The sequence below is a fragment of the Neovison vison genome, chromosome 3 (genome assembly GCF_020171115.1).
Source record: "Neovison vison isolate M4711 chromosome 3, ASM_NN_V1, whole genome shotgun sequence".
NCBI classification, from domain to species: domain Eukaryota; kingdom Metazoa; phylum Chordata; class Mammalia; order Carnivora; family Mustelidae; genus Neogale; species Neogale vison.
In genome coordinates, this window is record NC_058093.1 from 167,674,615 (window position 1) to 167,698,859 (window position 24,245).

Below are 24,245 nucleotides of genomic sequence, written 5' to 3' on the forward strand. Positions count from 1 at the left end.
AGAATGAGACCTACTCAGTGCAGAAACTGGGTAAGAGCTCAGTTTGAAAAATATATACATTCTAATGTAGCAGTGGGGTAGACTTAGCCACTTATTATAAAACGTTTTTCTTTAGTTCGTAAAAACTGCCTAAACCACTGCCCGGTCAAGGGGTTTGTCCATTTTATTTGCTCTATTTCCGTCAAATTGTTGCTAGCACAATTTTTGTACTTAAAATTTACGTCTTTTAAAGTTAAAGATTTAATCTTTTAAAATCTCAAGTGCATCGTTCGTTTCCTTTAATGATAAAAGAAAATTCATCCTAATCTTGGTCTTTGCAAAGCCCTTTGCAAACTGCCAACTTCAGCTTGTTCACCTTTGAAATGCGTGGCCTGAGAGATCTCAGAGGACTGGAAGATTGGGAATGGTCACTCTGCTCTTTTTTAAGGAAGCCTTCGCCTTACACAGACCTTCTACGGAACCCACCCCAGACACACACTCCTGCACTGTACCTACTAACCTACCATCATCTGAGTGCGTGTGTGTGTAGCGTATGCGTAGTGTGTGTGTGTGTGTGTGTGTAGTGTGTGTGTGTGTGTGTGTGTAGTGTGTAGTGTATCTGTGAAGCAAAAGAAATTCTAAGGCTTTGGAGTCCGTGTTTGCCATAACCTACTAACCTATTGATGTGTCCTTCGGGTGTTTCTAGAACAACACCTGGGAAAGGAATCTGGGACGGGACGGAGGTGAAGAGGGGAAGGGGAATCCGGAAAGGGCGAGGATAATTACTTCCTAAACCAGGACTGGGTGGCACTCGAGCCTCCGCAGCGCCGGGGCCGGGAGACAGGGCAGAGGGGCCGGCGGGGGACAAGCCAGAAAGTCGGGGGACGGGAGGACGGCGGCGGCGGAGCAGCGGGCGGCGGGGCGGGCGGCGCGTGGCGGGGGAGATAAAAGCGGGAGGCGGAGCCGCCGGGGCGGGCGGGGGCGCGGCGGCCGCGGCGGGAACCGAGCGCGAGCGGGAGCGGGCTCGAGCCGAGGCGGCGCCGCAGCCAGCGGGGCGGACGGGCGAGGGCGAGCTCCGGGCTCCGCGCTGCCCCTGCTCCCGGCGTGCCGCGCCCGCCCTGGTGCCCCCGACGGCCCGCGGCTGGGAGGAGTCCACCGAGTTTGCCCCGGTGCGCGGGGAAGTTTCCCGCGAAGCTCCGCTCCCGGAAAAGGGGGACCAGCCGGCGGCGGCTCTCGAGGTGAGCGCACCGGCGTGGGGCCGGGGGTGCGGTGGGAGGTGGGGGCCGGGGCTGCGGGGAGCGCGGAGCAGCCGCGGTCGAGGGGTCTGCAGGGGGCAGGGGAGTGCGTCCTCACCTTTTCAGGTACTTCGCCTCTGTCGAATGGGGGAGGCATCTTTCTTTTCCTTTTGACCCCGTCTTTCCCTTAGTTCTCACCCCCCCCCCCATATTTGAACCCACTTCCGTTCACTTTATTGGACCGGCTCGGAGGGGCGGCGTGTCGGGGAGGTGGAGGGGACGGGACGCGGGAGGGGCGCGCGGGAGGAGGACGCGCGGCGGAACTTCGCTACCTGCGCTGGGTTCCCGGGCCCGGCGGGGCGCCCGGGACTCCGGGATTCCGGTGCGAGTCGGCACTTGGCGCAAGCGGGGGTTGGAAGGAGGGCACCCCAGGGCACAGTATTGAGTTTCCGATGCTGGTTGATCCGGTCCTCCGGCATGTTTGGCAGAAAGAGGAGCATCTCTGCAGCGGTGCCTCTCTCGCATCGGCCTCCAACTCCGGGACCTTGCAGAAGCTTCGGCGAGGGCTGAGGACAAGGTGGGAGGGAAGTTAGGGGCCTCGGAGCCGGGACGCACCAGGCCCCAGCTGAGGGGTTGGGGAGGCGTGATGCGGGGAGGAAGACTGAAGTGGGTTGGGGAGAGTAGGGACGGCGTGATTGTTTGGTCGCTGCTGCGGTTACTTTCGCACGGTTACCCGCTCCCCCTTCTGCCCCGCTTGAACATCCTATCAGCATATTTCTGTTAGTGGGCTCCAAGGTGTTCTCTTTTGATGCCTGTCAGGAGTTATTTCCAACTAAGTTCACAGGTGCGAAGCCTGAGCCGCTGCTCCCCGCGGTCCACCCCCAACTTCCCTCCCACAGGCAAACTGTTCCTGAATCGTTCCCAGGGTTTTGAAAGGGATGGCAAGTAAATAATAGAGTTCGTGTTTGTGTGACTTTCCCCCCATTGTGTTATCAGAACCAAATCAAAACACTGGGGATGTTTAATAAGGCTCCCCTGCAGCAGTTTTTATAGTAATTAAGAATATTATTTACAGTGTTTATTTTTCAGCGCTTTAACTCCAAACACTGCATCAGTCTCTCTATATACAGCTCTGTCTGTACTGTCACTGTGTCACTGGGTTTAAAGGACACTGGCCTCTTTTGCACTCACGTTTACACACCAAAATAGAGGGTGACGATATTCAATATTTATCTGTCTTCTTGATTCAGTGGTCTGGCACCTGCCGATTCCAGTACACAATTATAACACCATATGCCTGCCTGTCTACCAAATCGAGGATAAGGAGAATGTTATTGTTTCTCATGTGCAGGACTACCCTGGACTACCAGATTTTATTATTGCTTAAGGGATTTTTAACAGCTTCAGTCAAAGTGAATGAAATATACAGAACAAAATTACAGTTCTACCCCGTGTATTCAGAAGGAATACAATTCCTGGACACTCATAGTTGACTAGTTATCAAGGAAAAATTAAAATCCTTTCATCACATAGAAAACATTTTGATTGAATATAGTCAGTAAGAAATAGCACACACTGAATATTCTGAGAAAGCAAGAAGAATTTTCCTTGTGCCTCATTTGAGTTTTATCTCCTTTATTACAGTAGCATCCTCTAGAAAATGAGCACCTTGCAGATAGATGTTGGTACGTACTGACTAAATACTGTATTTTTTAATACAGAGGCTTGGTGACAGTCCAAAACCATAAATGTCTTAAATCATTACCAACCATCTGTTCTCTCCCTCTCACTTAAAAGCGCAATCTTTTATTTTCACAGGTATCAAAACATACATCCTCATTTCCTACATTTCCATGAATTTTATCCCCAAACTGCAGTGATATCTGATGTTGACCCGAGTTTGGCAACTGTTGTGTTTGGCTTGTTACACTCTAAGCTCCTCTCCTTTTATTTTCAGTGAAAGAAGAAATCAAGAAAGTTTGAAAGCCTTTGGCCAAGGCTGGTGTACATACTCCAGTGAAATCTAATTTTTTTTTTTTCCCTTCACCTTTTTCTTACCAAACAGAAGCTGAGAATTTGTACAGCTTCAGGCTCCTCCTGATGACATTCTTTCTCTTTCTTCCTGGCCACAAGGGTAGCATTTGGTGCTCTGAAGCAGTGCATTAAACAGCCTCGTGACTCCAGAAAATTAGCGTGGTTCCAGAAGGATATGGCCTCCTCCCAGGAAGAATTTACAAAATGGGAAGCTAACTTAATATTCCAAACCCCAGATGAAGTAGATTGAAGACATACCGTTTGTTTCCCACAGATGTTGGCTGTTGGTGTTGCAAAGGATATGAGTAACATGTCTAGCTAGTATTCTTTATATTTGTGTTTCGGAACTTGGATGAGTTTGTATGTAATCAGTGGATAGATTCACACCCTTCATTTTGTTTATGTCACCATTAGAGCAGTATTTGGGGTTTTGAGGTCCCCTCCCCTTCCTCAATCCCAGAAAACATTCACATTTAGGGATATTTGCTGTAGCTACAACTGGAATGTTAGGACATTTTTCTCACTCAAAATTAAGTTGCATAATAAATATATTGTTCCTTCAGTGCGACCAGAACACTGGGAAATCCTTTGTACCCCAGTCTAGGTATAATGTTCCAAAATACTTCCATGTTTTTAAGGAAAACGATATTGGCAATCTTGCCCTCACTTTGCAAATAATATGTATGTACTGGCAGAATATCAAGAACCAAAGAAAGGTGAGGTTTCTGCCTTCTGACCTGGTACACTGTTCTGTACTGCTTTTGCTTTGAAAGCCTAAGATCCTCCCTACTTACTACCAGGATAGGGCTGAAGGGAATGAGCCCAAACTATACACAATTTTGAAAGTTAAGTTGCCTTGAAAAAAAAGGCCTAATTTAAACCTTTGGAAATACATAAGGATAAGGATGTGTTAGATCTTATTTTTCTGTATACTAAAAATGAATTATTGAGGGGAAACAGTTTCACTATGTATAGTAAGCACTCTGAATTATTCATGTTAATGAGAAGAATAGAGACAAAGATAATCCAAAATCATGGTTATTTAAAAAGCCATTTGTTTTTGTCCCTGGAATGTATTACATGTTTGGTTTAAAAAAGATTTTCATTGTTATTGTGGGCAAGTTGCCTTTCTAATTATTTTGTTTTGTTTAGGTTAATTTTTAAATGAGCTTATAGACCTCAGACACCAAAACCGATTTATAGGAAGGTGATACAGATGGGCAGCCTGCCCAGAAAGGAGCTGGGTGATAGAAATAAGCAAAGCTGGTATGGGAACTTTGCAGTGGAATATATATCATTCACAGAAACATAATCAAGACTCGACTGTATACCTACTTAATGAATTTGTTTTAAGAACTAGACATGTTCCTGGGAAAAATAAAAGTCCTACAAGCAAAATTTGAGAAATTCAATCTCACTTCACATGTAAGAGAGGTGATGAATATTTTTTTTTAAATGATAGTGGACTACTCCTGAACAGCAAACAGGAATATTCTGATTGATAAATCTTATACTAAGAATCTGTAAACATGAGATTTTTCTAAAGCATACATATGTGTGTGTGTTAAGGTGATAATCCTCAGCCTTCCACAGGTACTTTCTAAAGAAGAAACAGCAAGACGCCACCAAATAAGGGGTTTGGTCCATTTGATCTCTGTCCCTATGCTCCAAATCGAAGTACATTTCACTGAAGAGAAGCTGTCAAGTGTGTATTGTTACTGTGGACCTGGTTAGAGAAAATAGTTGAAGTTCAGCAAGACTGTCAGTTTAACAGATTTCTGTTGTGTTTTTCAAAAGCTCTAAGGCAAAATTGGTTGTGGGTGAAATAGTTATTTGAACAAGAAGTTGATTTGCACCATAGCGCTGGTCATTCAACACCTCGTTTCTAGTCATTGTTCAGTTGTCTATAGATCTTGTTGAATTGTTAGTTCTGTGGACTCCTGGGAAACCTGCGGGAAGGTTAGAGCTGATAAAAATATATGATTGGGAAAGCAGATAAGATCACTCGTATTTCAAGAATTCAAAGCAAAGAGGCGCCTGGGTGGCTCAGTTGGTTAAGCAACTGCCTTTAGCTCAGGTCATGATCTTGGACTCCCAGGATCGAGTCCCACATCAGGCTCCCTGCTCGGCAGGGAGTCTGCTTCTCCTGCTGACCTCTCTCCTCCCCTCCTGCTGACCTCTCTCCTCCCATGCTCTCTCGCTCCCAAATAAATAAAACCTTTTAAAAAAAGAATTCAAAGCAAAAAGTAAAACTATAACTTTTTCAGCAGTGAGCAGAACGGTGATGAAGTAGACATTCCCTTCAGAGGGGTCACTATGTCCTCATCATAAATATGCTCCGTACTGGAAGTGGAGGGGTACTTCTTTCTTGAAGAAACTTTTTAAAAAAAATTTTTTATAGGGCATGGCATTTTTTTTTTTTTTTTAAGATTTGGGCTTTAGACTATTTTAAAAGAAATATCGTGGTTAGAAGTATGCTTGAGACCTACAGGATATATTTTATACACATTTGTTAAAGAAACCAGTTTCTTCTGATCAGTGCCTAAGTCTTAGAATCAAAATTATGCATCTTGTTATAGAGATGGAAAGGACCTTTAAAGTAATTTATTCCAATGCCCTCATTTTACCGTTAAGGAAATGGGGACCCACAGTGATCCACTGTGAACAGCTAAAGGTCACACTGGTAGTTAGTGGCAGAGCAGAAAGGAGAGAAACCTGATCTCCTGACTCATTCAGCTCCCGGTGTGGTAAGTTGGGTGCTTAGGCAAGGGAGTTAACTCTTTCTGGCCATCACGGCGTCAACTCCACATGCTAACCACCAAACGGCATGGTACAGAGGTAGATGCAGAAGGCTCGTGATTTTTCTGTCTTTTGTCATCCACTGAGTGGTCCCCATGGACCAAACAGTGATTCTCAGCCCTCTTAGTCTCTCTCTTTTTTTTTTTAACAGCAAATATTTTGTGTTTCCCCCTTCATATCCTAAAATGCAATGCATCAATAATTTAGTTACCGATTATATCTGTAATGAAAAGGAGCAGTAAAATAAAAGTTAATTTGCAGTTCACAACGGTACTAATGTCTGGGGATGATGTCCCTGGAGCACATATTAAAAAAGCAGAAGCTTGCATGAATAGATAATGAATAAAGGTGGAGTTAAGACAAATAAAAAGATCAGAAGACATTCTATACAAGAAGTACAGGAAAATGAAAGAACAGGATAGACTAAAAGTATGTTAGGATAATTACAAGCCAGACTTATTTGTATGTGATAAAGAAGAATATAATGGGAATCGTTCCAGGGAAAATATGCCAAGTCAAATTATAGATTGTCAGAGTGAAGAAAACGTGGAAGTATGATATTTTGCAAATGAGAGAGTAAATACTATTAATATACTTCCACCAAAATTCCAAACCTATTTTATGGAACATTTTCATTCTGTTACTAGTGTGAACTCTATTTCAAGGGATTCTGGAGGTTACCCACCATATCATCAATAATAGCAGATAAAATACTTCTAAAATGAAAATTATTGATTTGGTGCTGATATTGCCTCTACTATTATAGTCTATCAATTCTAGAGTTAGGAGACAGACTGCATGGAATGATTAAATTATTTGCAACGACAACCTTAATTGTCAGTCTCGGGGCTTTTGGTGGAAATTCTTATAAAATTCTTAATTGTAATTATCTACCAGATTCCATAGATTGATATCTACTGTAAGTTTAGTTCATCGGGACACTGTATGTTGTAGGGGGTATTTGGGGAAATTCTTCATTCAATAGGGCTGCTCCTCCATACTAAAAACCAACCACACACCCCTGTCTCAATTACCAACAAACCAGAGTGTAGCCAAACCCTCCCAAAGTATTCTATAAGGGCGGTGTGACCTTGAGGGGAGCCCTAGGACTAGATAAATAAGATTGTTATTTTTTAAAGTAGGACTGTCCTGCTTGTCCACCAGTCTCCTGCCTTCACCGGACTAGGATTACAGACTCTCTGACCGTCAAACTCAACCTCATGTTCTGGTCTTTTTCTGTCAGTGGGCCCTTTATAAAAGTTTACTTCTTCTGGTCCTCATTTCTCCTAGAAATCCCTCTTTACTGGGTGACTGTGAGTGTTGACAAACTAATATGCAAGCTGGCTAGTATCTTAGTTTTCCCAGGCCTTAACCTTGTTTAGATGCATGTCTCCAAAAGGCACCTAAGCCTTTCATAAAGACAGAGACAATACACACACTCACACATATGTATGTGTGTATATGCATGTATGTGTGTGTTACATGTACACACGTGGTTTCCGGCAGTGAAAAAGTGGGAAAGAAGGTATTATTTGAGATGGTATTTTGAGTGCCCTTGAGATATGTTTATGCAAACAAAGAACTGCACTGGCTCAATATTCACCATTGTACCATAAAATAGTGCTGTGAAGTATGCTCACAGAAAAGGCCAAGAGGTATTACCCATCCAATAAACTGTTGTATTAGATTTTTTTTTTTGATATTGCTTAAAATAAATGCATCCTGTGTGAACATATAGGAGTTGGGCTGGGAGGCAAGGTATAGACAACTGTGGTGTCTGTCTTAGTGGTCTGGGTACTGTTGACACACTAGAAGCTCTCCAACATCTCTTCTCTTTGCAAAATACGGAGTATTTGCAGAGAGATTAGAGGGCTTGAAGACCACCTGTACATGCAACATAAAGGAGAACGTGGGACCCTAGCAACAAGGAGGGGATTGAGAGGGAAACTCAGATTTTCACTTCTTACATTTGGACTAGCAGACCATCACGTAAGACTGGCTCTTGAAAATTAAGAGTTATGTGAGATATCATTTCAGTATTAGCGACGGCAAGTATCTTAAACTTACCAAATTTTAAGTAAAAATTGTTTTTTTTTTTTCTTAGATTATTTTCCACTCCAGGTCCATTTTAGATGTCTTTTATAACATTGTGTATCTTAGTCTTTTTAAAGAAGAAGACTTTTTCATGTAAACTCTTAACAGTTAAGATAAGAGTCACGGGGTGTGTGTGTGTGTGTGTGTGTGTGTGTGTGTGTGACTGTGTATGACACAGTGAGAATAACCAGTTATTTTGACATAAGCACAAGGTTCTCTACATAGGAGGGCATGGTTTACCCAATCATGAGAGATAGCTTTTCCTACAAAGGGGATGCAGCCGTTGTACAGAGCACAATTTGATCTATGATTGTTTTGGTATATATTGTTCATTCTTACTGGAAGCTTCCTGGGCAATTGAATGACCTGATGCTCAACCTCAGATGGACCTCTAACTTTATTTGGTCTTCTTTTGTTACAATTTCTAATAAGAGTGTAGTGGTGCAGTGGGAATGGAGAGAAGATGAAATTGAGGGTGGTGGATTGTGGAGGTGATAAGGAAAATAAGGAGTTTCTTTCATTTGAGAGCACAAAGATCTGTGTAGGCAGTGAAATTTTATTGGAAATCTGCCTTTTCTTGTTTTGCTTTTTACTCTTCTATGGAAAAAGGCAAGGACTGTGAAAGCAAAGCCCTCCTCCCTCTTTGTGCTGTTAACTCCACCATACAACAGAAAACCCCTCTTTTTTTTTTTTTTGCCAAATAAACAGATATGACTTCTTCCATTTACTAGCCTCATTGTGCCCCTTTTTGCTTCAAAGCTACCCTAAACTGAAATCTAACATACTAAAGAATGTAGTTAAGAAAAGGAAAAATATACCCACTCCGTGTAGTGAAAGAAATTTCAGGAGGCTCTCGAAATATGTGAAAATGGGAAAACCAAAGAAAACAATTTCTTCAATTCAAATAAAGAATGTAATATTTGCTTTTCCATTAGTTTCAGAAGCAAGAAGCTCAAGGCTCACTTAGTTTTGTAGTCATTTTTACTGTTTTCTTTTTTATCACAGAGGGAGTTAGAGCTGTGACTTATTGTTACAGCTTACTTGAAGCAAAGATAGTCTGTGAAGATTTACAAAAAATGATGGCATTGATTACTTTAAAAAAAGAAGGGCCCAAATTGAAAGGCAGGCATGATTTTTTTTAGAAACATATCTCTAAATAAATTTGATTTTTCCACAGCCTTCTTTGAACGGATTAGAGTGAGAGTAATTTATTCCCCCCACCAAAATCAGTTTTCCCAATGTATTAAAAAATGCTTATGTATGAGTAACATGATTGGACTAAAAGCAGTGACCATTAACATTATTTGACTTTCTAATATTTGCACTCCAATTTTCAATTAGGAACTTTTACCATTAGAGAATGAGACTCCATTACTGTGACAGGGTTGGCAATCAGCTGGATACACTGGATGGTCCTACTGGTTATTTGTGGCCAGAACCCAAGTTGTACTGATTGTTAAATATTTGGGGTATTAATCCTGTATTTACATTATCACTTTTGTGATTTGTTAAAAAAAAAAAATCTAGCAAAGTCAGATTTTCAGATTTTGCAGTTCAGGGAATTATAACAGCGTTTTGGATGGAAATGAATTTGCAAATTCCTGAGCTTCCAAGTAGGAGAGATTGTTTATCTAGTACCTTGGAACTTGGTTCACCTTGAATTTTCCCAACATATCTACACTGAATACTATCCAACTAGAATTCTTTGAAATTATTGGCATGTATTTTATGCAGAGCACATATATAAAACATATTTACAGCTCAAGAAGTCCCTCTAAGTTCCCCACTTATAGAACTAGCTAAGTGTTGGGCATTTATTCTTCTCGTCTTAAATATCAAATGAAACAGGTTCAAACTTGCAATCCCTGCCCATCTCATCCCAACCTCCAGTACTCCCAGCTCTGCATCTGGATTTTTTCCTTGACATTTCATCTCCTCCACTCCATAACAGAACCTTCATCAAGTCGTTGATTGGGTGAAGTGTGTTATAAATCAGACACCTGAAACTAATGTAATGCTGTATGTCAATTACACTTCAATAATACATTTTTTTTAAGTGTATTACAAATCTATCTTTGGCCATCACTCAAGTCTAAGCTTTTACACGCTGCTGTGTAGCAAACCTCAGGGGCTCCATCACTGGTCTCCTGACGTCAGATATAGTTTTCCTTCTATTCCATGCACCAGGGCAAATGTAATTATTATCATCAAATCTGAAAGAACTGGTCTCTTGATACTGCTAGCAAATATTATCATTGCTTTAACCACACACACCACTTCCATGGGTTACCATTGCTTGGTAGAGCCCAAAGCTGTACATCCGATTTTCTGCAACTCAGCAATGTTAGTCTCCTCCTATCTCATCTCTTGGATGTTCCCACTCTTACCCTCCTGCTTCAGCTGGCTGAATTTCTTCTAGTAGCTCTGACTCACCATGCTCTTGTCATCCCCACACCCATGAATACACATACCCAAACATTGCCTATTTACTTCCTAGTTAGCTCCTCCAATACTAACCCAAATCCCATTTCCTCAAACGAGCCATTTCTTCCCCATAGACTGAGCCAGATATCCTTGTAATATATACAGACGTATATTTATATGTGTAAATGTATCCATATTTATGCATCCGTATCCCTCATCCCAGATAGATGCAAATTCACATTTATTTGGGTAATTATTTAATCAACCACTAAGGTAGAGACCTCTCTAGTTTTGATAGCCTTTATTTTTCTAGAAAATAATGCAGTGCCTGCTCATAGTGGGAGTGTAATAAGTATTTACAAAATAAATGTTGACTCATCATCACTCTCTTTAACCCCGCATGTGTACACACAGACATCCATCACACCCACTCTCATATTCCCGTGAAAACACATAAATAAAACCTTGCAAGCTTTGAAACCCCACTTTTCTTTCTTTGTCATCTCCCCAAATATCACACTCCTCTTTCTTCAGTTTCTGTCCCTATCAGTGATTCATTCAGAGGTGACATGCTCAGTGATACATCTGCTTAGAAAGTACAGCTGGTCTATTGAATATCTTACCCTCCCCCCACCAAAAAGCTCAAGTGTTCCTTTATATTATATTGTCTGACATATGAAATCTCTTGATAATTACAGGAATTTTAAAAGGCTTCACTTTATGAGAGTTTTATGGTGTGCCGTTTGTGCATATTTTCACATAAGACAGTGATTTAAGATTGTATCGTGTTGGAAGAAAGAAAAAAATCTTTTTGAGGTTACCTGACCATGTGGTCCTGTGTGTACATACATGAGATGAAGGAGAACAAAAATTAAAATAAGAACAAATATATGAAAATGAGAGAACAAGATAAAAGCTGAGGTTGTAAGTTAAAAGTTCATATTTTTAAGCATTGCACAGAGGCTTCAAACTATGGCTAAAATAGTTAAGGAAGAGACCTTCCATACTTACTTGGCACTTACTGCATTTAGATGCTGTTTTAATATTTGTGCCTAAGTTCCAGTTGCTGTATTAAAATTGAGTTGAGGAAGTCTCCTTTTTATTTAAAGCCTTCTTGCTTTGACTAGTTAAGGGGAGAATCTGTTAAGCCTCGAGCCCTTTGTGCCAGAAAATAAGGAATTGCTCAAAACTGATGGAGACACATTGGAAGGACGTTAAGAGCCAGTTTTAAAGGACTCATGCTTCAAGGCCCAATTTGGGATCATTTGAACATAAAAAGTAATAATGTATGTAATGGATTAGAGCACACTGAATATGAAAAGAATCATGAATGTATAGTGTGTGTGTAGTTTACGGATGGTGGTGGGTAGAAGGAAAAGCTCTGTTTTGCTGGAAAATACAATACATTTAAAAAGTGATGGAATTATAAAGTCACCTTTTTGCAACACTGTTACAAGAGTAATCAAAGAATAATGCAGCCCTGGGTGAATGATTTTTAGGGACACGATATCCATGCTATCTCTAAATGGCATTTCACAGATTGCTTATTAACTACGAAGTGGGGAAGATACATTTCCAGGAAGAAATCTGGCAGACACCAGCTTAACCAAGTAATCACACTTGACATCACCACGGGAGTGACAAATTGACGTCATGTACCTCTTGACATGATACACACATGAAATAGGATACGTAATCCCCTTTGAAGGTTATAATGCCAAAAATGTTTCACCTACATCTAATTAAAAGGCACCAATCTGACAACTCCAAATTGGTGGACATTCTTTAATATAACCAACCTGGACTCTTCAAAAATGTCAGGGTCTCACACCCACACACACGCACGCACACACACACAGGCTAGAAGATTGTTCAGGATCAAAGGAGACTGGGAGAGATGAAAAGTAACTGCAAGACATCCTTCTTGATTAGACTGTGAATGGCGGGAAGCTATAAAGGCTAATTCTGGGACAGTGGAGGAATGTGAATTTGGGCTGTAGATCATGGAACATCCACAATACATTTCCTAGGTGTGATAATCATATTGGAGCTGTGTAGGAGAATGTCTTTTTGGGGGAAAGGATATACTTGAAATTATCTACAGGTGAAATCTCATGATCTCTGCAGCTTCCTTTGAAGTACTTGAGCAAAGTTACTGTTTTAAAAGTGCTGGAAAGGGGGACGCCTGGGTGGCTCAGTTGGTTAAGCAGCTGCCTTCGGCTCAGGTCATGATCCCAGCGTCCTGGGATCGAGTCCCACATCGGGCTCCTTGCTCGGCAGGGAGCCTGCTTCTCCCTCTGCCTCTGCCTGCCACTCTGTCTGCCTGTGCTCGCTCTCTCTGATGAATAAATAAAATCTTTAAAAAATAAATAAATAAAAGTGCTGGAAAGGGAGAGGACCAAATGTGACCAATGTTAACAATTGTTTAATTTGGGTAAAGAGTGGAGAGCAGAGATGATATGACTGCTCCTTGTCTGTAGGTTAGATCTTTCTCAAAATAAAAATTGGGTAAAAATATGCTGTGATTTTTAAGCCAACCATGCAGCCGATGAGATCATCATCATTATTGTATGGAACTGAGCTAGCATGTTTGAAAGTTGTTCAGGCCATTAGTAAAGTGTCCTCTCCAACATATCTAAACATCTTCTTTCAGCATTCCACAATACTCTGTAAGTTATATTTAAACATCTAAGGAGAGAAATCCTTAAAAGAATTTGTAGGCAGTGTAGGAGACAAGGTACCCTATGGTGTTTGCCTGTAAAACCAACTACGTAACAGACACCGCAGTGTGCTGTGTGGAATGGATCCCAGCACAATTTGGGATCCAGTGTGATCCTCAGCTGTGCATTGCCTGGAAGGTGGGCAAGCACCATTAGTGCTTAGGTATTAGAAGTAGGTCCCTAACATGCAGTACCGTACATCTACAACTATCAAAAAATAAAGCTGTCTGTTTAATCAGTAAAGTGAGAGTTGATTGTATATGAAGCACAAAGTAAAAGAGGTTCAATTAAAAATACTTACGAAATCTGTTATCTCTTCAGAACAAAAAAAAATGGTTTCAAAATAAGCATTTAAAATATTTCTCCCACCATTAAAGTGTGTGATATAATATTTGTACTCGGGTCCCTGTAAAAATACTCTGCACAGTCCTAAGATAACATTTAGGGTTGTATAGGAGATGTACCTTTCACATAACCAGCCCGAGGGGTGTGGTACTTCTTGAAATGTAATAATAATTAAAAAAAAAACAAAAAACAACCTTCTAGACCTTCTTGTGTCTCTCTTTTATTTTATTTTATTTTATTTATTTATTTGACAGAGATCACAAGTAGGCAGAGAGGCAGGCAGAGAGAGAGAGAGGAGGAAGCAGGCTCCCCGCCGAGCAGAGAGCCCAATGTGGGGCTTGATCCCAGGACCCTGGGATCATGACCTGAACTGAAGGCAGAGGCTTTAACCCACTGAGCCATCCAGGTGCCTCGACCTTCTTGTTTCTTAAGATACAATAAACCAGGGACGCCTGAGTGGCTCAGATGGTTAAGCATCTGCCTTTGGCTCAGGTCATGATTCCGGGATCCTGGGATCGGGTCCCACACTGGGCTCCTTGCTCAGTAGGAAGACTGCTTCTCCCTCTGCATCTCTCTTTCTATCATGAATAAATAAATAAAATCTTTTAAAAAATGCAATAAACCAAAGATACAAATATTAAGAGTTTTTCCTTTTATATTTTGTAAGATAGTTTATGAGTCATTATAAATTATAAGAGGAAAAGATTAGAGTTTCTGAAAAATCTGAAAGAACTGGTCTCTTGACACTGCTAGCAAATATTGTCTGGAGGCTAAAGGTCACAATAATAGGAACTCCTCAGAAAAAGTAATAATTCATCTTCAGCTTATATTTAGGCAAATATTGATAACTGCTTGAATTTGGCATTCTTTTAATAAGGAAAAAATAGTAACAAATTATTATGGGGAGGGAGTTGGTTCTTTAAAAGTCTTAATTATCTTCAAATAAAGGAAATAAAAGCTTTTGTATGATTGTTCCTCTGTCTCCCTCTCCAAGTGACTTATATAACTTACGTTTGTATTAGTCTTAAGACAATGGATAGCCACACCACTGAAAAGTTTAAGACTTGAGAGAATGGGTGGAACTAAATTTTGTGATCTTATTAAATTGCTAATATATTTTTATTTCATATTTTTAAAAAAGTTCCAAGACCATGAATAGCATAAGTTAAAAGTTGTTAGAATTTACAGTAATAGAGATAGCGACTTCCATATAGAATTTGGCATTAAAAGAGAATAGCTATACGAACAATTTGTGTAGGTAATTATTAGCTGGAAGCTATTTGTACTCCAAGTTTATTGAATATACACATATGATAATAAGACTTTGCACAAATACAACCTTTTGGTAATAAATCCATGTAAAAGATTGTGCCTCGGGGAATAATTCTAGATGTTAGAAGTATATTTGAATTCCCTGCACACAGAATGCAGAACTCTAGACCAACTATGTAACTGTTTTTCATTCATAATACTTAATAGGTCATTTTACCTAAAGTCTCAGAAAAACAAACAGTGGAAAAATAATGTCGTTGTTCTATTTGTCCCTATATTCAAAACATTGCACTCATAAAAGAAATAGCAAAAGAGAACTGTGAGACCTTTCCCCAGAAGTGAACTAAGCTATACTCAAAATCACAGTTATCAGAAATAAATAAATACCAAATCATTACCTGAGAAGTCTCCCGGTCAGTGCATGCTGGAATTACTGATTAACTGGTTTTTGCTTTTCTGGCAACCTCTTGGTTGCCTAGAGAAAGCACATTAGTAGTAAAATAAAATATAGAAGAGGATTCTCTTTATGAACCCTGTACACTTATAACACTTCGTGGAACTGTGCATCCTCCCCCCCAAGTCAATTTTGCCGCATGTTAACAAAATAAAAATAAAGTGAAGGATCCTTCCAATTCCCTTTCCTCATTTTAGATTTTTGTTACATTTTTATTAGTATGTCAAATTTTATATTTTCATATTTAAATGAAATCAGTGCTCAAAACAGTCCTTTCATTACTGTTTCCCTTTCTGAGTTACTTTGATTTATTCTGTGCTGGGCTATCTTTTATGATCAAGGAATTTATTCTAGAAGGGCTCCTGTGCATTTGTATGTTCTGAATTTTTCCTTGCCTGATAATTATTCCTATCTTCCACTACCACTAGCCTGTCCCCTGGCCTCGAACGTATGTCTCTAGTCCATAAGCCAGTTTTTCATTTTTTTTTCCATTCTTGATGGGGTTCAACAATGTGAATGACAGGATTTGGTGTAGTGGGGCAGTCTGCAGTCCCAGGGTCTTGTGTAGAGCACGTTGTCTCACCCAGCTTGTTCCATTTGCTCTCAAGTTTAATTCAAACCTCTAATTCTGTGCTATGATGTAATAGTCATGGCTTCCCTAAAATTTTCCCCCACAGTGCCCTCAGCTGGGAGATCACTCTAGAGCCAGTAAAAATAGTAGATGGGTATGGTACTTTCTCCAGTCCTGCAACCCCCATCATACTGAGATTCAATAGGGAAACATCCACATTCCCTATAGCTTACTTATGCTGTAAACCTCACTGTCCCAATCTAAGGTTTCATGGACAGTCTTTTGGAACCATGATACTATATTTAGTAAAATATATATCCAGCTCAAGGTTTGAGAGTATATGTACCAATTTTCACTGTCTTCTGTGTTTCCTCTCTGGATTGTTTTTTAGAAGATTTTATTTATTTATTTGACAGAGAGAGAGCACACAAGCAGGAGGGAGTGGCAGGCAGAGAGGGAGAGGAAGAAGGAGGCTCCCTACTGAGCAAGGAGCCTGACGCGGGACTTGATCCTAGGACCCTGGGATCATGACCTGGGCCCAAAGGCAGTCATCTAACGAACTGAGCCACCCAGGCATCCCTTGGTAGCCTCCAGGCTTGCCGATTTTGAATAAAGCTGCTTTAAATATCCATGGGTAGGTTTTTATGTAGATGTGAGTTTTCAGTTCCTTTAGGTCAATACTGAGGGGCATGATTACTGGATTTTATGATAACAGTATGTATGTTTAGTTTTCCAAGAAACGTCCACACTGCTTTCTGAAGTAACTACTATTTTGTATTCCCACCAGTAATAAATGAGAATTCCTGCTGCTCCACATCCTCATCAGCTGTTGGTGATGTCACTGTTCTTATTTTGGCCTTTCTGATAGGTGTGTGGTCCGATCTGTGGAATCTCATTGTCTTAGTTTGCATTTCCTTGGTGATATATAATATGGAGCATCTTCTCATATGCTTATTTGCTATTGTGTATCTTCTTTGTGAGGGGTCTGATATATTCTTTGGTACATTTATTAATTGAGTTGTTTACTCCCTTATCATTGAGTTTTAAGAGTTCTTTGTATGTTTTAGGTAATAGTCTTTTATCAGATAGTTATCTGATTTTTACAGAGCAAATTATCTTAACTTCAATGAAGTCAGCTTATTAATTCCTTCCTTCATGAATCATGCCTTCAGTGTTAGATCTAAAAAGTCAACATCATACCCAAGGTCCACCTAGATTTTCTCAAGTTATCTTCCAGGAGTTTTATAATTTTTTGTTCAACATAAAGTCTGTGATTCATTTCAGGTTAATTTTTGTGAGTGGTGTAAGTTCTATGTCTAGATTCATTTTTTTTGCTTGTGGATGTCCAGTTAATCCAATACAATTTGTTAAAAAAACAAAAACAAAAACCTATCTTTGTTTTATTGTATTTGCTCCTTTCTTGAGGATCAGTTGACTGATTTTATGGGGGTCTATTTCTGAGTTTTCTATTGTGTTCCATTGACTTATTTTTCTATTCTTTCACTAATACCTTGCTGTCTTGATTATTATATCTTTATATTAAGTCTTGAGTTTGAGTAATGTCACTGTCCCCCAACTTTATTCTTTCTCTTTAATATTGTGATGACTGTTTGAGACTTCTGCCTCTCATACAAACTTTAGAATCAGTTTGTTGCTATCCACAAAGAACTGACTGGGATTTTGATTGGGATTGCATTGAATCTGTAGCTCAAGTTGGAAACAACTGACATCTTGACAATATTGAATCTTTCTATCCATGAACATGGATTATCACTCCATGTATTTTGTGCTTCCATTTCTTTCATCAAGATTTTGTAGTTTCCTTCATATAGATTTCGCACATATTTTGTTATGTTTATACCTAAGTATTTAATTTGAGTTGGTTACTAATGTAATGGCATTGTCTTTTTTATTTCAAAAATTCCACTTGTTCATTGCTGGGTTATAGTAGAGTGATTGACTTTTGTATTTTTTGTGGTGTATTAACTTATAACCTACAATCTTACTATCATCACTTATTAGTTCCAAGAGGTTTTTTTGTTGACTTTTTTCCTACATAGATGATTACGTGATCTGTAAGCAGAGAGTTTTATGTCTCCATAACAAATGTATACCTTTTATTTCCTTTTCTTTTTTTTAAATCTTACTGCATTAACCAGGACTTGTTGAAAAGTGGTGAGAGGAGACATCCTTGCCTTTTTCCTGACCTTAGTTAAGAAAGCTTTGAGTGTATATAATTAAGTATAATGTTGGCTAAAGAGTTTTTGTAGCTAATTTTTTTATCAAGGTGAGGAAGTTCTTCTCAATTTCTAGTTTATTGAGTTTTTATCATGAATTGGAGTTAGTGTTTCTCAAAAGTTTGTTTGTTTTGTTTTGCCTCTATTGATACACTTGTGATTTTTCTTTTTTAGCCTATTGATGTGAAGGGTTATATTGACTGATTTTCGAATGTTGAATCAGCCTTGCATATGTGGGATAAATCCTACTTGGTCATTGTGTATAATTATTTTTATACATTGATGGATTTGATTTGGTAACACTTTGTTGAGGATTTTTGCATCTATGTTCATAAAAGATATGGGTTTATAATTTTCTTTTCTTGTACTGGCTTTGTTTGGGTTTAGTATAGGGTAATGTTGACCTCATAGACCAAGTTAGAGATAATTCCCCCTGCTTCTATCTTCTTTCAGAAAATATGAAGAATTGGTATAACCTTTAGTGTTTAGTAGAATTCACCAGTGAACCCTTCTGGGCCTGATGGTTCTGTTTTGGAAGGTTATTAACTATTGAGTCAATTTCTTTAATGGATATAGGCCTATTCAGATTATTTCTTTTTGTGTGATTTTCAGCAGATTCTGTCTTTCAAAGAGTTGGTCCACTTCATATAAGTTATCAAATTTGTGAGCATAGAGTTTTGTTGATTTTCTCTATTGACTTCCTATTTAATATTTCATTGATTTCTGTTCTATTTTTTTTTTCTTCTACTTACTCTGGAATTAATGTGCTCTTCATTTTCTAAGTTCCTAAGTTAGGAGCTTAGAAGATTGATTTTAGATAATATATGAGTTCAGTGTTCTAAGTTTCTCTCTAAGCACTGATAGTATAGTGTACCATAAATTTTGATAGGTTGTGTTTTTCATTTTCTTTTAATTCAAAATATTTTTTATTTCTCTTGAAATTTCTTCTTTGACCCATGTGTTCTTTAAAGGCATGTTGTTTAATCTCCAAGTATTTTGAAAATTTCCAGACATCTTTCTGTTATTGATTTCTGATTTAAGAAGAGACATTCAGTGATTTCTATTCTTTTAGAAATTTTAATGCCTGTTTTATGGCCCCAGAATGTGGTTTATCTTGGTAAATGTCTCCCATGTACACTTCAGAAGAATGTGTATTTTGGTTGTTGGGTGATGTAATATAACTATCCATTATATTCAGTTGATTGATCATATTATTGAGTAAAATTATGCCTTCATTGATTTTTTTTCTACTGGATTCTATTTCTTCTTTCTTTCTTTCTTTCTTTCTTTCTTTCTTTCTTTCTGATTTTACTTATTGAGAGAGAGAGAGTGAGAGAGAGAAAGCATGAGTGGGGAGGAGGGGCAGAAGGAAAGAGAGAACCTCTACTTCTGAGCAGGGAGTCTGATGCAGGGCTTGATCCTGGGATCCTGGGATCATGACCTGCTCTGAAATCAGATGCTTAACTGACTGAGCCACCCAGGTGCCCCTGGATCTGTTCATTTCTGATAGATGGTTGTTGAAGTCTCCAACTATAATAGTGGATTTATCTGTTTTTCCTTGCAGTTCTACCAACTTTTGCGTCACATAGTTTGATGCTCTATTGTTACACTCGCATGTTAAGGATTGTTTTATCTTCTTGGAGAATTGACTCCCTTACCATTATTTTATACCCCCTCTTTATCTCTGATATCTTTCCCTGGTGTGAAGTTAGGAGCAACTTAACTGGATCCCCTTATAGTATCACAAGGCTGTAATCAAGCTCTTGGCTGGGCTGCATTCTCATCTGAATCCCAGGGTCTTCTAAGCTTTTTGAGCTTATGGCCAGAGTTCACTTAGTACAGCTACGGGATGAGACCCTCAATTCTGAAGGCCACTCCTCCGCATAAGAAGTTCATAGCTAACTTTCTCCTTCTTCAAAGCCAGTAGGAGAGTATCTCTAGCTCCAAAGAAGTCCTGGACCTACTTTTAAAGAGATCACTGATTAAGTCATGCCAACTCAAGATACATTTTATCTTTTTTGCCATGTACAACATTATGATTTGATAAATATACATTGTGAAATGATTACCACAGTCAGGCTAATTATCATACCTGTCACTTCATATAGCTACCTTTTTTGTGTGTTGTATGCTAAGAATGCTTAAGATCTACTCTCTTAGCAATTTTCAAGTACACAATATAGTGTTATTACCTATAGTCACCGTACTATATATTACATCCCCAGAACTTACGTATCTTATAACTGAAGGTTTATACTCTTTGACCAGCAACTCCCTCGTTTCCCAACTTCCAGCCTCTGTTAACCACCATTATGCTCTGTTTCTATAAGTTCTTTTTTATTGTTGTTTTTTAGCTTTTGTGTTTTTTTAGATCGCCTAACATGTGTGAAACCATAGAGTTAATAATACTATATTGTGTTACCTTGCCCCTTGCTTTTAGCATTTGTCACACTTTGTAATCATATGTTTAATTTGTTTTAGCTTGTTCTTGCTTTTTCACAACTTACTTTTGTGCCCCAGAACCTAAACAATGCCTGTCAAATAACAGATTCTCAAAATACATTTGATAAATGACTAAAATGTTTCTATTATCATCAATATAGTCAAGAGTAGTTCTGAGATTTTATGAGAGAAGTTAGCCTTGAGCTGCTCATGTATAAGGATTGAAGTCAGAAGGGAAGAAAGTTTCAGGACAGATGTCATAAATAGAAAAACAAACTGATGTACGTACAGATGGGCATGAATTACTCAGGAATCTGTAGATTAGAGAGAATTGTTTCTATTGGGGGGGCAACAGGAAGTTAGGTTGCAGACCACTTTATGAAGAGCCTAAAAGGCAGATGAAAGAGTTTCTCACTTTAGATAAAACAACAACAATAACAAAAACAACACAAAATCTAGTGACTTTTTAAGAAAAGGAAAATTATTTAAATAAGCAATACTTAAGAAAGACTGATGAAGCAGCTTATTTGTGTTGAACTGAAGATACTATCTAGAGATAAATTATCTACCCAAAAGTGTTTTTATTCATTTATTCAACACATCTTTATGTTCCACTCACTATGTCTAAGGCACTGTGTTTGATATGGGGGTTATCATGAGCATCACCTCAAAGATGAGTCCTAAAGAACTAACAGGGACCAGCTTGAGGTTGGCAGAGGGTCTGAACAAGAAAGGAGAGAGTGTTCCTATGACCACAGACAAAAATGAATGGTTAGTTCTTAAGAATTTAAATAATTTATCCTACCTTAAGAGTAAATTTTCAGATCAAGATATGAGTGATAAAATTAAGGAAATAATCAAGAACTATATCAGAAATGGCCTTGATTGTCATCATAAGGAATTTGGAACAGTTAAGAAGTGTGAGAAATGGTAGACTATATGATGGAAATATCCAGTAGACATTTAAAAATGTGAGAGCAGATTAGATGAGTTACATTAGAAGTGGAACATGGGTTACATTTTCATCTTTACAAAAATTAGATCATTTCATGGGGACTGAACAGAAAATAAAAATTCAAACTCCAAGAAAGAAAGAAAAAAAGAAACGGGTGATATTGTTAAAGGTTGAACAAGCAACCATCACCATAGTAGCTAGAGATATGAGACCTTTCAGAATGGTCAACAGATCAATGGCCTGAAATGGTCACGAATACAGAGAACATATTTTGCAATAGCAAGAAGGAAATAACTTGTAACCATATGAAGGAAGTTCTCTGTGTTTGCCTGGATCACCAGTTAACATAATCATTACATTTCAGTATTGATGTCTACTTTTATAAGTTCCTATGATGTGGGTAAATGATATAAAAGTGTCTACCTGTGTTGGAAAGAGGATATTTTCTTAAGACAAATAACCCCTTATATCTTATTAGGTTTTCAGTTTAGGTTTTCAGTTTACTTATCTCTGACTTTCAATAACTTCCGGTAATAAAAAAGTGAATGATCTCATTTTGAGCAAATTTTAATAAAGATCACAATTTTGGCATCCCTCAATTTGAGGGGTATACTTAAGTTTAGTGGAAAGAATGTAATTTGGAGGCAGACAAACCAAATTTAGATTCTGGTTTTGTCCATTATGAATCATGTGAGCTTCCATATTTTGGTATTTGCTTCCTTCTCTCTAAACAATATCTACATTTTAGAACTTGATATTTTAGTTTTAGGCTTTATCTGTTGACTTTCCACCATGATAGAAGAGTCTTTCCTCGTCTTTTTTTTTCCCTCATTTTACCACACGCATCCGTCCTTCACCTACCAACCCTCCTCTCTTTGCAATGTAGGGATAGCATTTTGTTTGCAAACATTTTCAGTGAATTCTTTATCAGGGCTGCATATATGTTATCCAGAGCCTAGCCATGCAGCTCAATCTAATTTTTTTCCTTTTCTACATTTTCTGTTTTCCCTGAAGTTAATAGTGTCTTGCTCTTTCATTTGTTTAATGTTCTAAGTTTTTAATCACTAATTTGGTCAAAGTCTTCATAATTAAGTATCCCCTCTAAATGTTCAGACAAATCAGAGAGTCTACTAGATTTATCTTTCCAGAAACTTTCTCCCAAGCCTCTGTTTTGCTCTAGTGTGAACTGCTTACCCTCTACACCTGTTATACAACTTTTATCCTTTCACTACTAACTAGAAGCTCCTTTCATGTCCTCTCTCTCTCCTCTTCTGGACCAGTAGTTTTCTGTATCCCATTTCTTCTCATCTTATGCCCTTGCTTCATCAGTTCCTTCTGTAGTTTCTGGAGAGCTAAATCTTTTTTGAGAACTTGTCTGAAAATATTTGTTCTATCCACCACTTTGATTGGGACTTTGATAGAATTTGGTAGCATTTAAGAATTTTAAGTGGAAATGACTTCCCTTGAGAATTTTGAAGGCATTCTTGTTCCATTTTGGATTCCCGTGTTGCTGTCAACAAATCTGTCGTTCTGATTCTTGATTCCCTGGGTATGATCGTTTGTTTCTCTCGGACAATGCATGGAATCCTTTCTTTATTCCTAGTGTTCTGAAATGTCAGTATGATCTCCCTTGATAAATTTATTTCATATCCCTTGTGCCGAAGTGCTCAGAGATCCCTTCAAGTCTGTAAATTCATGTCCTTCAGTTCCCTGAAATTTTCTTGAATTATAAAACTAATAGTCTCCTTCCTTTTGCTTTCTCAGTTCTCTCTGTCTGGGACTCTTTATTCAAATGTTGAATATCTTAGATGAATCATATTTCCTGGAGTTTGTTTGTTTGTTTTTTTCCTGTCCAATTTTGCATCTCTTTGTCCTTTTACTCTGCCTTCTGAGAAGGCATCCTAACCATCTTCTAATGTACAGACTGGATTTTCATTTTGGTTATATTTTTTATTTGCAAGAGTTTCATTTCATTCTTTTCTCTTTCTTTCTTTCTTTTTAAATTAAATACAGAGTCCTGTCTCACTTTGGTGGAACTAAAATGTTTTCTTTTCTCTCTAAGGATAGTTTGTTTGAATTTGTTGTTGTCTTTGTTTAGTTAATTTTGGTTCGTTTTTTCCCCTCTTCTCTGCCTTGCTTCTTTTCTGGTTATCCATTACCTTCTCTCTTGCCTTTACTCTTCTGCAGAACATAGGATACCTTTCCTAGGTTTGATAGTGCATAGCATCTTTTTTCTTGTGGGTATCTATGAAAACACATTGACCTGAGCATTTATGGTTTTTCTAAGTTAGTTATACCCCCTCTTTTTGCATTTCATTTTCTAAAAATTTATTTTTTCTCTGTCTTATAATCATCTTCTCTTTCCTTATTTATATCTTTGTACATTTTTTTTCTAGTTTCTTTGCTTTTATTTTAGAAGAGTTTGAAGAGGGAATACATGAGTCTAATCTGCCACTACTTAAGTAGAAATCCTCTTCCTTGACTCATTAACTAAATTAATTAAAACCAACTAGTACAATAATAACATTAAAAGCAGCACTAATTATTCATAATTTTGTATCGTCCTTGAGGTCTCATAATGTTTTTTCACAAGTTTTTTTTTTTTACGTTTTATTGTATTTCCTGCTTTTCTTTGGAATGCTAATTTTCAGTTGTATGTTATTCCTGCTTTTATTTGTTGGCAT

General features: G+C 38.5%; 1 protein-coding gene across 2 annotated transcripts in view; it reads left to right on the top strand.

Moving 5' to 3' along the window:
- Window positions 1-1,130: 1,130 nt before the first annotated feature.
- Window positions 1,131-24,245, top strand: part of CHST9 (carbohydrate sulfotransferase 9) — a 226,384-nt gene continuing 203,269 nt past the window's right edge. Inside the window, exon 1 of one of the 2 annotated variants that reach the window (XM_044243234.1) lies at window positions 1,131-1,217. The gene's annotated coding sequence lies outside the window, so the exon portion shown is untranslated. Of the gene's footprint in view, window positions 1,218-1,715; window positions 1,792-24,245 lie in introns of those variants that run through there. The other variant, XM_044243235.1, reaches the window with a different exon arrangement.